The sequence below is a fragment of the Notothenia rossii genome (assembly GCF_949606895.1).
Source record: "Notothenia rossii genome assembly, chromosome: 2".
Taxonomy (NCBI): domain Eukaryota; kingdom Metazoa; phylum Chordata; class Actinopteri; order Perciformes; family Nototheniidae; genus Notothenia; species Notothenia rossii.
The window spans coordinates 59,799,681-59,814,558 of NC_136904.1; the positions used below are offsets into that span (position 1 = coordinate 59,799,681).

Genomic DNA, 14,878 nt, shown 5'->3' on the forward strand with positions numbered 1-14,878 from the left:
TATTTACACATTTATTCACAGGTGTCTTTAACCTGGAAGTTGCTCTTTAAGTGAATGTCATTCTCCAGTAAATGTATGTTTGAGGAGAGAATTGGCCAATTGGCCAAAGTCAAAGCATTAAGCCTGTCCAACCATGTTTTGGGTGAGAAATGGGTACACCTGACTACTAAAGAACCATCACCTACACACATTCCAAAAAATGTCTCTTGTATAGGTGTATTCAGTCATGCGAGTGTGTTCTGTGCAGGGCTGTAGGAGCAGAGGTCCAGAATATAGCTCTACATGTGTGTGTTTCCAACACCAGCATAGCCAGCTCGGCAACAGGTAGCACCATGACTGAATGACTCAGCAATAGATGGAGAAGGAGGAGCAGAGGGGAGTGATTTACCTCCTGCTGACGCTTGTACACTCACTGTTAAAGCATAATCAACATCTTGTTCACTTTTCTCTGGTCTTCTCTGCTATCTTTTCTGTCTATGCTCTAGGCCTGCGCGATTTGGGGAAATATCTAATTGCGATTTTTCTGACGGATATTACGATTGTGATTTGCGATATTTGTTTTTAAGCGACCCAACAGAAGTTTATTGTAAAATGCGGCCATATCTCCTTCTAGGAAGGTCGTATCAACGTGCTCCCGTCTCTAGCACCCCCGCAGCCCGAGCTACGAGTGAAAGAACTAAACTTATATGAAACTTCCGTTGGGTTGCTTTAATGTCAAGCTTCAGTTTAAGATGCACCCTGTAATAGATGTAAAACATGTGATGGAGTATTACTAACCTGACTCATATGGTTTGTTTCACCAAACCATCTAGGAGAGCTCCATTGGAAGCCATTTGGAAAGGGCAGGCACTTTCAAAAATACTTGTCAGGTGATTCGATCAATCTGTCTATCACCTTCTATCATGGGCCACTTCTGATTGGTTAACAATGGCTGGTACATGTGGAGCACAGCACTTCTGATTGGTGTGGATGACTGACACACAAGAAGAACAACATTTCTTTCTTTTTTTAAATAAAATAAAAATAAAGTATTTTTAAAAATCGCAGGCTTTGCGATTTGATAATCGCGTCATTTCAAATTGCGATTTCAAATCGATTAATCGTTCAGCACTACTATTCTCCATTTGTATCTGTCAGAGGCTTTTCTCACTCTCACCCACAGACAGTTCTCTGCCGTCCCTTTCCTCTGCTCTCTCTCTATATACTCCACCCCCCCCCCCTATTTTTAACACAGAGAGACCTTCCACCTCCTTTTTTTTTCTCTGAAAGAATGCTATCTCTGCTTATCTGGCATTTGTTAGATTGCACTGTGTGTAAAAATATGTTCCTTTGTGTGTCACCAGCAGCAGCATTAGCAGCAGCCGTAAACCCCCTTATCCTAATGACCCCATCACTGCTAGTATAAATCCGTCCAGGTTTGGGATCCTTGGCGGCACTAACCGCATATTCATAATCTGCTCTCTTATTTCATCTGCTCAACTCAAGGATGCTTCCCTTTTTGTCATGAGTTAGGCTACCAGTTCCTTGTGGTTTGCAAACCCATCGCATATTCAACGATGGATGTTGGATGAAATCTAATTCAAGATGCACCAGCACATTTTTGATACAGTTTGTTTTGTCCCAATTGGTTAGCATATCATGATTCTTGATGAAAAGTGAAGCATTCTTTCCCTGTTGGTCTACCAAAACACTGTGAAAGTAAATTGAATGAGAAATTCCATTCAGCATCAATCGGTTGGCAATTAATGAGAGCAACTGTGTGGCAGATGGAGAGGGGAGATGGATTCTGTTTCCTCTGCCAGCCCTTTCTCTCATAACAGCACACTGAGAGATGACTGAGGGGCCACACTGGGGCCATATCAGGCAGTACATATCCACGACAACAAGTCCATCAGTCTGTTTAGGTGGTTGGGCCTCAGCGTGCGTCTTTGAACTGTACATTGGCAACATTCATAGATGGGACCTGTGTATGTTAGAATCTCCCATGATTAAGAAACAATGTTTTTAGGGGCCTATTGCTTAGCTAAGTGTTAATCTATTGTTTAATTTGAAGAGAAAATATGGATATGGACATGTGATAGCCAGGAGAAACACTCGTTTTCATCCTAGCAAAAATGAATGAACTGAGAGAGATTCTAAGTCTAGACTGCCACTCATATCCATGTTTAGTGGTTCTTAGTGGCTGAGGAAATATCTCATAATGATATTTTGATACAATTTTCTAATCCAAGGGCATATTGTGTTTGTGACCTGTTTATAGGCCAAGGTGTGATGACCACTACAGCCATACATACTCACACAGTCCCAGCACATTTCTGCTGTGAGAATAGAAGCCTTTTGACCCATGTCACAGCTGTGTATTTCAGTGTGTGTGCCAGAGAAAGGAACCTGCAGGCTCTGCTCAGCTGAGTATCAGGGTGTGAGTTTGTGTTGTGTTCTCATCAGAACTCATGTGTGTTCATGTCTCAGTTAATTGTCCTCTTTTATGTGTCATATTCTGTTTCTGAAGGGATTGTGTCAGCTTATCAGAAGAATGCAAAGTTCCCTTTACTGTATGTTCTTCAGTGTCCAATGCACACATCCAGTCAGACCCAGAGGGAACCCCTGCTCTTCTGAACATCATATACAAACATGCTCGCTCCCTTCATCTCCTGCTTTCGCTTCTCGTGTTGAACTCTGTGTAGATTCTAAATCTGTATTCACAGCTCATATTTTGGCAAATGATTTCCTAAAGTTGTTTTGGCTTGGTATGTGATGGAATATGATATACTGTTATTTGATGTTGTTGTTGCAGTTTTCTCTCCTCTGATGTTGTCCAGTGTAACAGTCTGTATTGCAACAAGTCAGGCAGCATTGTCCTGTGGTAGATAACACTGTAGCCTCTCCTGAGCAACTGGGTGACATCATAATCAGTGCAGCAGCCAGTCTTGCCCCGCCTGAGCAGACACTGCTGTGTCTTCCCCCTGAGCAATGGCATTCAGTCAACCCTACACACAATAATAATAATAATAATACATACATTTTTTTACAGGTGCTCAAAGTTGCTTTACAGAGATAGTGAAAAGAAAAGAACAACAAATAAATATATATAGTTAAAATCAAGTAATATAACAACAATCACACATTAAAAGCCAGATTGAAGAGGTGAGTTTTTGTAAGTGTTTTGAAGGTGGTGAGGTCAGTGCAGTCTCTGATGGGTTGTGGGAGTGAGTTCCAGAGGGAAGGGGCAGCGACGGAGAGGGTGTGGTGGTGCAGCAGGGCTGTGAGGGGGAGGGGGGGCTTATTACCCCGTAGACTGAACTGAAACACTTGATTGTGACCAGCATCCTTCCTTCCATCTACTGCATAGGGCTTTTTAGTATTATGAGAAAGTAATTCTAATGCCTAATCTATACCAATTGCAGATGTTTTGCCTATTGACGTTTGCTGTCGAGAAACGACCTGGCAAACTCTCTAGTGTCTATACCTATGATTGGCAGGTTGAGATTGAAACCTAAGTGATCACTATAGTTTAGCCAAATGCAGTTTTTTTTTATACATATGATCCTCTTGAGCCGTAATAGAGTAGTGTTGTCAAAAATATTTAAATATCAATACATATCAATATTGAATATTGATATTATTTTTCTGCAGCGTCAATACCGGCTGCGCTTTCTATTGTCGCTTCTCTACTGTGAGTGGACACACACAAACACAGTGCTGCGTTGCCCACATAGCCCCCCTCCTCCTGTCACCGATATTAAATAACTGTGCGCTGCACAACCTAATAAGTCATAAATATAATAATACATTCAAAGTTCTGTCAATTTATTGCCATATCCAAAATGCTAGGGTATTGTATCTAAGATTGAAATTCAATGTTCATATCAAAATTAACAAAAAATAACCAGATCAATCAAATGTTATTGTTGGTGTGAGCATGTCCCTAGTGTTTCCGTTCCCCTACTTAAGTGTGTCTGGCAGTTTGGATGATCCAGTTGCTTGTTTAATTTATATTCAAATAATCTATTTTGTTCTAGCTGTGAAAGGAGAGTGGCATGTTTGTGCATCCGTCACTAACGGGGGCTTGAGTGACACTGACTTGCCCCAGGAAGCTGCATCCTGTTGGTCACATGCTCTGACTCCTCTCAGAAACTGCATACATGACCCCCTCAGAGAAATGTGTGATGAAACAACCCTGTAAACACTTGCTATAATCCAGGGATTATACTTTTGAAATTCTAAGGGGTGTTTTTGCACAGTCCATTTTCCTTTGATCAGCTCTCGTCCATGTTATTTTCCATGTCAGCCCACTGGAGCTCTGACGCCCATATCATGTTATCACTCTGGCAATTAGTTCTGCAGAGTCAGCCGGGCCCAGGAAGGAAGCCTCTGAGTGGATTGTACAGCGATGATATATAATATGCTCTGTCATGGTCCATAGTGAGAACCAAAGATCACTGTCCTATACAAAAGAGTGTATTGTTAAATACAGAAATTCTTCTGGTTAAAAGAGTGTGTTACAGAAATATACTGGCGTTTTTTCATATTACTTCAATATTTAAATACATCACTTGCCAAAAATGTAACAAATCAAATCTCAAAAGGAGAGTACAATCAACTTTGTTAAAAAACTAATTTAGTTAACACAGGTTGAACACATGTCCCTAAATACACCAATGATTGCTATGATTTCTGGAAAACAAGCAGTATTCTCCCCCCCAGCGCTGCCTGAGGTTCTCCTTGGAAGTCCTCATGACTCCTGAAGGTCGCCACACTACGGTCACAACACTTTTTGTTGTTAAGGATGGTCTTTCTTTAGGACTAGTTTGAATATTTTTCTCAAACTTAATACAGTCACTGTCTCTACAAGCTCTGTAATGCAGGGTTACATACATATTAGCTGAAGTGGACAAAATAATAGTATTCTATTGTAGTGTACTTCAAAGTGATGCTTTGTAATATGAAATATTCAGTAAAGCAAGATTTAGTGACTAGTGAGATAATATAGTGATCTAAACAATATGAATTTCCTCCCAAACCATGTACCACACTATTGTAAAGGTATGCATCTCTGTCCTTTCATCCATTGGGATCCAACAAATCCCCCTGGTGTGTAGCTATGTGTTCCGTCTGACCTCCTGAGTCAGCTGTCTCCCTGCCTAAATGTCCACTTGTTTTTGTAGCCACGTTAGCTTTGCTGCCACTTCCATTAGCACTGTTGTCTGCCTACAGAGAGACGTCCTCCTCTATCCTGTCTGGCAAGTGCCCTGGCTGTGTATGTGTGTTATCAACAGACACTCACTTTGTGTCAGAGGCTCACACATTGCAATACAGTCCAGAATTCAGTTCAGCTTAGGTTTCGGGTAGCTGGATTCTGCTGCAACATGTTTATTGAAGTCTCCTCAAACGTTGAAAGTCCTTCCAGTACTGCTGTTATATGAGTATTATGTAAATATGAATGAAGTGGATTGTGTTTGTGTTTACGTACAAGGGTATGCTTTAGTGATGAAGCGAAAGGACAGAGAATTGCATGTGGTGAACAGTGGTCACAGTGACCTCAGGGGCCCAGTCTCTCTGCTCTCTACAGTGAACCCCTGTTGGTTTGGATGTATGTGCTCTTTGATGATGATGACAAGAGGTTTCCTGTAAAACAGTCAAACACATAGGGGCTGAACTGTCAAACTATAGAATAAGGTTGTTTCACGTGTGATATCTGATACTGCAGTATTAGTGTTTTGGTGTGTTCTCTCTGATTTGCTGCTGCTGTGTTTAGTTATCTGCTTGTAACAAATGTGACTCATGAGCACTTTAGCTTGCGGAACCAAACGTCCCGTGGTTGCCGTCTGATAGGCTACATCTCTACCTCTAGGACACAGTTGGCTGCTCAAAGATTGCTTCAAAATAAACCTTTAGGCATCTATTACAATGCTTTGCTCTCACTCACCTGCATTTGTCTGCCATATTGGTTCAGTTTTCTGTAGTAATCCATAGGATCAATCACTATTCTATACCCTTTTTTCCCCCTTAACTTCTCTCTTCTCTCCCCCTCCAATTCCTATCTGTTCTGCGTGCCTAATCTACTGAGAAATGTGCCGTAGCTGAAGTGTTGTTTACTTCTGTTATCAGACAGAGCTAATGATAGGGCTGTGATGGCGCTTGGTGTGTGTTAAACTGTGTACGTATATGCACGTGTGTGTTTCTCACCTCTAACCATTATGCAGCATGAGTGACATTCCCCACAGCTGTGTTGTGTTCAGGCATCAGGAGAGACTGCTGGGTATACTGGAGCATGAAGTCGAGGTGCAGGGGGGGAGGGGTGGGGATGTGTGTGTGTGGGCATTATTAGGTTGCACAGCAGCTGTAGCATGAATAAATTACAACAACTGCTAGTTTAGAGTTTGTGAAGTTTGCAAATCATTTTGTCAAAACAATATTAAAAAGTGTTGCATTTGCTTTAGTACTGCAACCTTTTTCCCTCTATCATGACCCATCAACAGATGGTGATGGCTTGTATGGCAGGAGGATCACTGAAGGCTCAGCGCTTGCAGATGATGGGAATCATATGTTGAGGGTTTAGTCAACAGATGTGATCCCTTGCTCTTTGCTCAACGTTACACTACAACATAATGAGCTTTCCATGTTGTTTTGCGCTTCTGAAACGCTGAGACGTCAAACTTAAGTAGGAGTATCTTCTCATCGTAGGTCTGCAGGTCTCGACGTCTAGGTGCTGCATGGTTGTGGTTTTGGCAGGGACCTCTGCTGCATGTCGTTCACCACCTGTCTCCTGCTTCATTTATGTCATTTACTCTTGGCTCTACTATAGGCAACAATTGGCCCAGATACAAATGTGTATCAATACAAACAAACACACTTTGTAAGTTAGGTTCGTTTTTTTTAACACCACCATAAATGAAATCTGAAAACGTTTCCAATTCCATTAGAGAACACATACTTGAAGGGTTAAGTGTTGATTTTACGGGTTGCCATGTTCATGCTCATAAAGCTTACATGAATCTAGATGAAATATATTTTACCTGAACAAGAGAGAGAGAGAGAGGGAGAGAACGCACATTTTAGTATCAGTAGCAGTATGTCTGGAGGAGGTTGCTCTGGTTTCAGTGTTTTCACTGCAGGTATTCAAGCATGAAGAGTCGTCTCTGTGGGCAGTGAACCGGAAAGGACTGATGTGTTCATGTGTGCGTTTGTGTGTGCAACGCAGTCTTCTATGTGTGCTGCATTCATCTGTATCTGCTGTGCGTGTGTTAGCGCTGTCGGATGTGTACCATAGTGAGGGTTTACTGTGCAGTCCAGGCCTCAGGCTGAACCAAGCGGAGTCACTGTGGTCGCTGCTGGCCAATCACACCTCAGGAATATGATAACGTTGTTGCTGCACTCCACACGCTGGCACAAGACCAGATTCACACATCCCGGTTCCAACACACATCTGCAGTATGTTGGCTGTGCATGCCAAGAATCCTCTCTCCTGCAACAATGGCTACTAACGAACACACACCAGGAAAAAGTCCACCTCTTCTGTCAGTTTGAAGGCTAATGATAGTTTGCAGAATCACTGCAAACAGCTTCAAAGCATACCTGCAGATGATGTCCTGCAGGATTTAATCCGGATCATGCAATTGTACAGAAGTCAGGCTTTGAGTTATTGGCTTGAGAGTTACAGTTTCAGTGTCATTTCAGTTGAAAATAGATACGGTCCAGACAAAGCTCGATCTTTATGCAAGTGCCTGAGACATCAGAATCCAGTTAGTGTTATGCGGCAGGAAGGAGGGCCAGGTGTGCTGCATAATCACAGCACGCTGCAACAAACTACAGCCTGCTGTGTCTGTGTGGAAGAGGCAGACTTGACTTTAAACTTTTCTGTGTACAGTTTAAGTTTCATTGTTTACATAGTAAAGACTTACTGATGTCTTTTTGCAAGCTTCGTTTGATCAACTGAGATTTTCTTGTTGGGGATTGAGATGGTAATGTGTGTGTGAGAATTCACTCCCTGTGGAAAAGGACAGCATACCCAGCTGTTCTCTTTATTTTGAGGAAATCACTGCCTTACCCTTTCCTTGTCTTTGTGTGTGAGTCTGTGTACGAGCCTGAGCATGGTGTTTCCACTGGTAATGAGATGACAGGCTGGACACCAGAAAGTAATCCTTGATTTAATTGAAAGGCTCCTCAACATCAGAGACGGATGGAGATTTACAGCGTCAACAGGCACATATATGTTTTATTGAGCTGGTATGGATGTTGGTGGGTTAGTTTGATCATAGGTTACTGCTTTAGATCCAACAATACGCTTCTGCATTCCCTCTGCAACTTCCTTAAAGGTAGGGTAAGTAATTCACTTCAGATACACTTTTTGTTATATTCCATGGAATGCTCTTAACATGCCGATAGCAATGAATACATTACATGCTTTGACAATAAATACATACAAATATTTCATCTGTGGAAGCCATAGCGCTGTAAAAAACCTGACCAATCATCTGAGCCGGCCCGGCTAAAATAACTGGATGGCCTACCTGCCTGTCAGCCTTCCATCTGTGCACACACTTATCTCGTGCCCTCATTGGTCACGTGCGCGTTTGTGTGTGTTGGAGGAGGGGCTCTGTTAGGAAGTCGGAAGGAAGGGGCAGATTTTTTCAAATTCTAGCGCACTCGAGCTGGTTTCTCCATTCTTACCTACCCCACCTTTAAGTCTTACATTGGTCATGTGTGATTTCTATAGCTGCAATGTTGGAAAATGAGCTTCTTCCAAATCCTAAACAGAAGCTCCACAGGTAGGAGGACTTACTGTTTACCATGTAATGATGGGTTCACATACACATTAGTCTCTAACTTACTTTGACCTTCTTATTTTTAAGATCCATGGTGTGTTAAGACAGCTACAACAATGAAGCAAAAAGCAGCAGGATGTCAGTCATCTTCAATGGAACCCCAAAGATGTAAGGGGCCAACAGGACGCATGAAAACAGAGCAGAGACAAGTTGTTGATTTTTACACATTCACACAGATGCAGACAGAAACCTGCCCAGTCTGAGCTGGTATGTAAATGAAGTGCTCTGATACATACCCAGCAGCTACGGATAAAGTCAAAGGCAAGATTCAGCCTGCCTCTCTCTCTGTCTCAGTGTGTCTGAGCACATGGTAGCCTCAAGTCTAAACACTGAGACATGTGTGCTTTATTGCTCTGACTGTGATTGGGATGTGGCTGGCTGCCTTGCAAATATGTCCACTGTTAAAAGGATCAATGTACTCAGTTGTCCTATGCCTGCTTTCACTTGCGCATCCAGCTTGTCAATCTTATTTTTAATCTGTACATGGCAAATATTACAACCCTCAATCATTGCAACCTTTCATGGTCTGATTTGTTCTGGTTTCTGGAATCTGGATGCATTCATTCATATGTAAATGTTAAATGGACAGTGATTATATAGTCCGGTATAACCCAGTCTTTACAACCCCTCAAAGGCGCTTCACATTCTACAAGTCATCATTCACACATTCACACCTTGTTTATACAGAGCAGTGCACTTTGCTCAAGTAAGCTAACAATCACAAATATTCACACACCGTTGGCCATGCCATCGGGAGCAACTCTAAGTATTTGCCCAAGGACACAGCGCCATGTTGACTGCAGAGTATAACCCCCAACCTTCCAATTGAAGGACAACCGTACTCCCTCGCAGCCGCAGTCGCCCCCTTAAGGTGGACTTGGACTAAACAGTGAGACATTGTGAAAAAAGTAGGAGAAGTTCTTACTTATATACATTGCAACTTTAAGATCATGTTCCTTTTGCAATCAGGACCAACAGTGCTGTTCCAATCTAGCTGTCCTGGAGAAACAAGTGGATTCATCAGTTTATACTTCGGCTTTCTGACATTATCCCATCTCATATCCTCGTTCTGGCTGAATGTTAAATTGTATCACATGATGATCTAATGGCTATATGATAATCCATGGAATTGCCAGCATCAGTCATTCCAATGTGTACCTTTTCACAGCATACATCTTGCACATTAAACATTGCAAAAGAGAGAACATTGTACTATTGTTGCCTTTTGAAGGCATGATGTTTTCTGTCCTACTGTGAAGTAAACAATACAAAAGCAGAGGAATACTTAGTGCCAAAGCCTGCCATGTTTTGAGGTCAGGTGATGGAAAGCCTGCAAGCTGTAGGCTGGTAGTTGTCTTGAATAGAAACACAAGAGGCATACAGAGAGACTGGTAGCAGTGAGAGATGTGTCTATCTTCATCAGGCCTGTCCCGTCTCATAGGTTTGTTTCTAGGCCACAGTGCAGCTCATATTTAGTGTACACCATTATTCATCTCATATGGTGAAGGATATCCACTTCAGGAGTTGAAATATCATTTGTATTGAGGATCTGCTGCTGCTATAGAGACAGTGTTACAGATAAGAAGAGTAGAAATGAAAAGAGAGTGTGTTGGTTGGGGGATTTGGGAAGGGATGATGTCTGTGAAATTTGGGTCTCGAGCTTTGTGGAGGGCCGTCTGAGTGTGTGTGTGTGTGTGTGTGTGTGTATTTACGGGGGGTCCAGTTGTGGATGACAGCAAGAGGGAGTTTAGCCATCTGTGCTATTCTGTGTCTTTTCTCTAAAACACAGGGTGCAGTTGTTGCCATGGTCCCCTTGTAACTCAGCTCTCCTGAGTTGAGAAAAGAAAGGCGGAAAAGAGTGTTTACCTTAAAGGAGACCTATCATGCTATATATAAATGATATAGTGTATGACCATACCTATGTAAGGTATATTTATACATTTTATTTTTCAAAATACCAAACATCATTTTTTTGCCATGCCTCGTTTCGCTCATTTTCGCTCTATTCCAAGCCTGTCTTTGAAAATTCTGAGCAGCAGCTGACCAAGCCCCCCTGCAGAAGAGGGGGGCATGAGCCGGCGAGAGTCACGTTACCATGTTATCTGTGATTACGAGTGTGGAATAAACATGTCATCTCAGAGCAATGCATGTGTTCAAGCATATTATCAATTTGATCCAGAAACTGACCCTGAAGCAGCGGAGGTTTTGGTGGAGGTGCAAACATCTCGGTTGCAGCAGGACGTTTCTGAATGGTTAGTTGAAAACACACTTGTCAACCCTCCCGATTTTCGCGGGAGACTCCCGATTTCCTTGCCCTCTCCCGGTTTTCTCCCGGGGTCATATTTCTCCCGATTTCTGACAAAATCTGATTTACACACGACTGTTTCCACTCGGACTTTAATACAGCTACACCATTGTTTGGTTTCCACGGTAACACGTCTCTTTAGTAGCGCGCGCAACTCAAAGTCTAAGAGGGTGAGGCAGATATTCACAGAAAACAGAACTGAGGTTACCTACTGTAACCCCAGCTTCTATGAGTAAATGGCGCAGCCCTCTAAGGCTATCGCTATTGGGTAATCCCCCTTCGCACCCGCGCAGCACTGAAACACTTGTAGTCCACGCCCACCTGCAAGGTTGGCCCGGCCCTCGAGCCTCCTTCAGGTATAAATAGGAAGGAGGCCCGGCAATCTGCTCCCATACCAAATAACTTTTCTTCAGCTATCCGTAGAGCCAGTGGGGCCCAGCACTTAGAGGGCTGCGCCATTTACTCATAGAAGCTGGGGTTACAGTAGGTTCGTATATGGCTTCGCCCTCTAAGGCTATCGCTATTGGGTTAAGGGCGAAGCATGATGTAGTTTGCACCCCACTGGGTCCGCCCGGCACTAGAAGCACAGACACACCTGCTCAATAACACCCCATGCATGTTGTGCCATGCGTAATGGCGCATCACCGTCCCTGGAACATAGCAAAACATGCCTATCTTTCCCGACGGGGTGAAGGCTGGGAACAATACATACCGGCAGCTGTGAGAAAGTGGAGACGAAGGTCCCACCTTGCCCAGCGATCATAGAAGGGGAACAGCAGCTCTCTGCGTGTCAGACAGGACAGCGGCTAGCTGGATCCCTGACGTCACTCACTCTGACAAGACACTCCGTACCAAAAATGTGTCAGAGGAAAAAAAAAGAAAAAAAGGAAACATCCCTCTCATAAGAGGGAAAAAGGGCCGCTCTCCGCGTGCCGAGAGGCAGGAGAGAGGCGCACAGCTGGATCCCTGACGTCACTCACTCTGACAAGACACTCCGTACAGGGTGTGTCAGAGAGGAATGGGAGACATCCCTTAAATACAATTGAATAAATGAACAGGGGGAAGACCAAGATGCAGCAGTGCAAATGTCCACTGACATTCCTCTGTGCAAAGCCGTGGAGGAGGACATTCCTCTGGTGGAGTGCGCATTGATGTTCTCCGGGGGATCCACCCCATGAGGAGATATGCCTGTGACACAGCTTCACACAGCCTGTGTGACAGCCGCTGTGCAGACAGAGGCTGCCCGATCGAGCGCTCTCTATAATGCACAAACAGGCGCTGAGAATGGCGCAAGGCAGCCGTGCGCGCCACATAGCAGGACAGCGCGCGCACAGGACAGAGGAGATGAGACGTGGCTTCTTCCTCCGACCTGTGAGGAGGGGGAAATAAGCCATCCAAGGTGATCACTCTCGACTCTAAAAGAGCTTGTGATGACCTTTGGCATAAAAGCCGGGTTAGGGCGTAAAACAGCTGAACTGCCATCTCCTTGGATCCGGAGGCATGACGGAGCCACAGAGAGAGCAGACAAATCACTCACCCTTTTTGCTGATAGAGCCAAAAGTAATACTACTTTGGCTGACAACAGTTTAAGGGGAACCTGGTCTAAAGGTTCAAATGGGGCTTTGCTTTAGTGCGCGTAACACCAAAGCCAATCCCACTGAGGCGCCAGTGCGCGTGACACAGGTCTGAGTCTCCGTACTCCTCGCATAACATGGCTGCTGCGCTCTGCGAGCCCCTCAGTTCAATTCGCCGGGAATATACATTGCTCTGATGAGAGCAACGTGTGTGCGCGCCAAGAACAGCAGCCGCCTGGCTGCGTTCAGAAGCTGCTCCTCCCTGGCGATTGAGGTAGGCTGCTTCCATAGCCGTGGCCTGTTGTCTGTGCGACTCAACACATTGATTGTACAGCAACGGGGCGACTCCCCCGTTCTTTTCCGAGATTTAGAAAAATAGCGGAGTAAAAACCGCGCAAGACACTGTTCCTGGGATGACAGGAGTGTTTCTTGTATCCCATGGAACTGCTGGGGGGGAGAGGCTTCTCTGTGATGTGCCGTAATGGTCGTCATGGTGACGAGCCACGCCATCGCTGCCGCTGCCCGTGAGGCAAAAGGGCTGCGAGGGAGTTTCCACACGCTGCATTTCACTCCGTCTCTCATCATGAGGCGCGTACACGCCCAGGGGATGAGAGGTGTGTGCATGCTGTCCACACGAGGCGTTATAACGGTGCTCGTGGGTTATTATGACCGTGTGTAGGAGACATATCTGGGACAGAGGAATACCGGGAGCTCTGCAGTTTATAAACCAATAGGTTAAAAACAGCAGACTTCTGCAGCGAATGAACCACCTCTGGAGTCCCCCTGTTGGAAGAGACCCAAGGGGATCATCACGTGACCAGCTGATGCCAACGCCGAGCAGCTGCGTCCCGGAGAGGGCTGTGTGGGTTGTGACACGCCGGAGGAGAGCTGTCAGTTCCTCCACTCGCTGCCGCGAGAGACGCGCTCTCATGCTGGCTGAGTTTAACTCCACTCCCAGATAACGATTGTCTGAGAGGGAAGAGGACAGCTCTTCTTCCAATGTATTATGAAACCCAGGCTTTGACAGATGCGATACGAGATGTACCGTCTGTAAAGCGACTTACTCTCTGGAGCGAGTCAGCAAATAGCAGGTCGTCCAGAGAAAACCACACTCTCATCCCTCCTCTGTGTAGTGGCTCCAGCCTTCTCTACACAAAAATGCGAGGAGCCAGGAAATATCTGGCCTGATTTTCCCTGAAATGAGAAAACGCAGGAATTTCCTGTGTTTCGGGATGATGGGTACGTGGAAGTATGCATCCTTCAGGTGGAAGTGAACCAGTCGTCCTGGTGAACACATTCCAGCACCTGTTTGATCGTCAGCATGTGGAATACTGACAGATCGAGGATGTCTCATTCCCCCAGTCTTTTTCGGGATTAGAAAAATAACGGGAGTGAAAACCCCTGATTTTCCTCCCTTTGAGGAACCCTGGAAATATCCTCTTTCAACAGGAGCTCCAGCAGCTCGGATTGGAGCGCAAGACATAGCTTCTGGGATAACAGGAGTGTTTCCTGTATCCCATTGAACTGTGGGGGGGGGGAAAGAGTCGAACTGCAGGACGTATCCTCTGCTGATCAGCCTGCTCATCCTTCTGTCCATCAGACACACGCGCTGCCACTCTGAGAAAAACTCTGAGAGCGGGTGCACGTGCTCGAGATGTGTTTTTGGTCGTCATGGTGACGAACCACGTCACGCCAGAGCCCCTGCCGCCGCTGCCCGTGAGGCAACCCAAGGTGTGCTTGGACCGAAAGGGCTTCGCGGGGGCCTCCACACGCTGCGTCTCACTCCGACTCTCATCATGAGGCGCGTACACGCTCAGGGGATGGATGGAGGTGTGTGCAATGCTGCCCACATGAGGCGTTAACGGCGCTCATGGGTAATTAACCGAGGTTAAAACCGGCAGGCTTCTGCAGCGAGCCCTGCTGTCTATCAACAGATTAGTGGCAGCCGGCTTAATTAGCGAGCTTTGCAGTTTATAAACCGATAGGTTAAAACCAGAAGGCTTCTGCAGCAAGCCCTAGGCGCCGTGGCGCTGCGGGCGCTGCTGTTGGGGGCACTCAGCCTGGAATACTGCTCATTCCCCCGTTCTGGTTTCTCTGTGATGTGCTGTGCTGGTCGTCATGGTGACGAGCCACGCCATTGCCCTCGCCGCCGCTGCCCGTGAGGCGAAAGGGCT

The 14,878-nt window shown here is 45.2% G+C and overlaps 2 protein-coding genes across 26 annotated transcripts in view; one reads left to right on the top strand and one right to left on the bottom strand.

Moving 5' to 3' along the window:
• Positions 1-14,878, top strand: part of clasp1a (cytoplasmic linker associated protein 1a) — a 108,213-nt gene that overhangs the window by 29,114 nt on the left and 64,221 nt on the right. The gene's annotated exons all lie outside the window — the stretch shown is intronic.
• LOC307027915 (zinc finger BED domain-containing protein 4-like) overlaps positions 1-14,878 on the bottom strand; it is a gene marked incomplete at its 5' end in the record, with an annotated part of 35,728 nt that overhangs the window by 19,831 nt on the left and 1,019 nt on the right. The gene's annotated exons all lie outside the window — the stretch shown is intronic.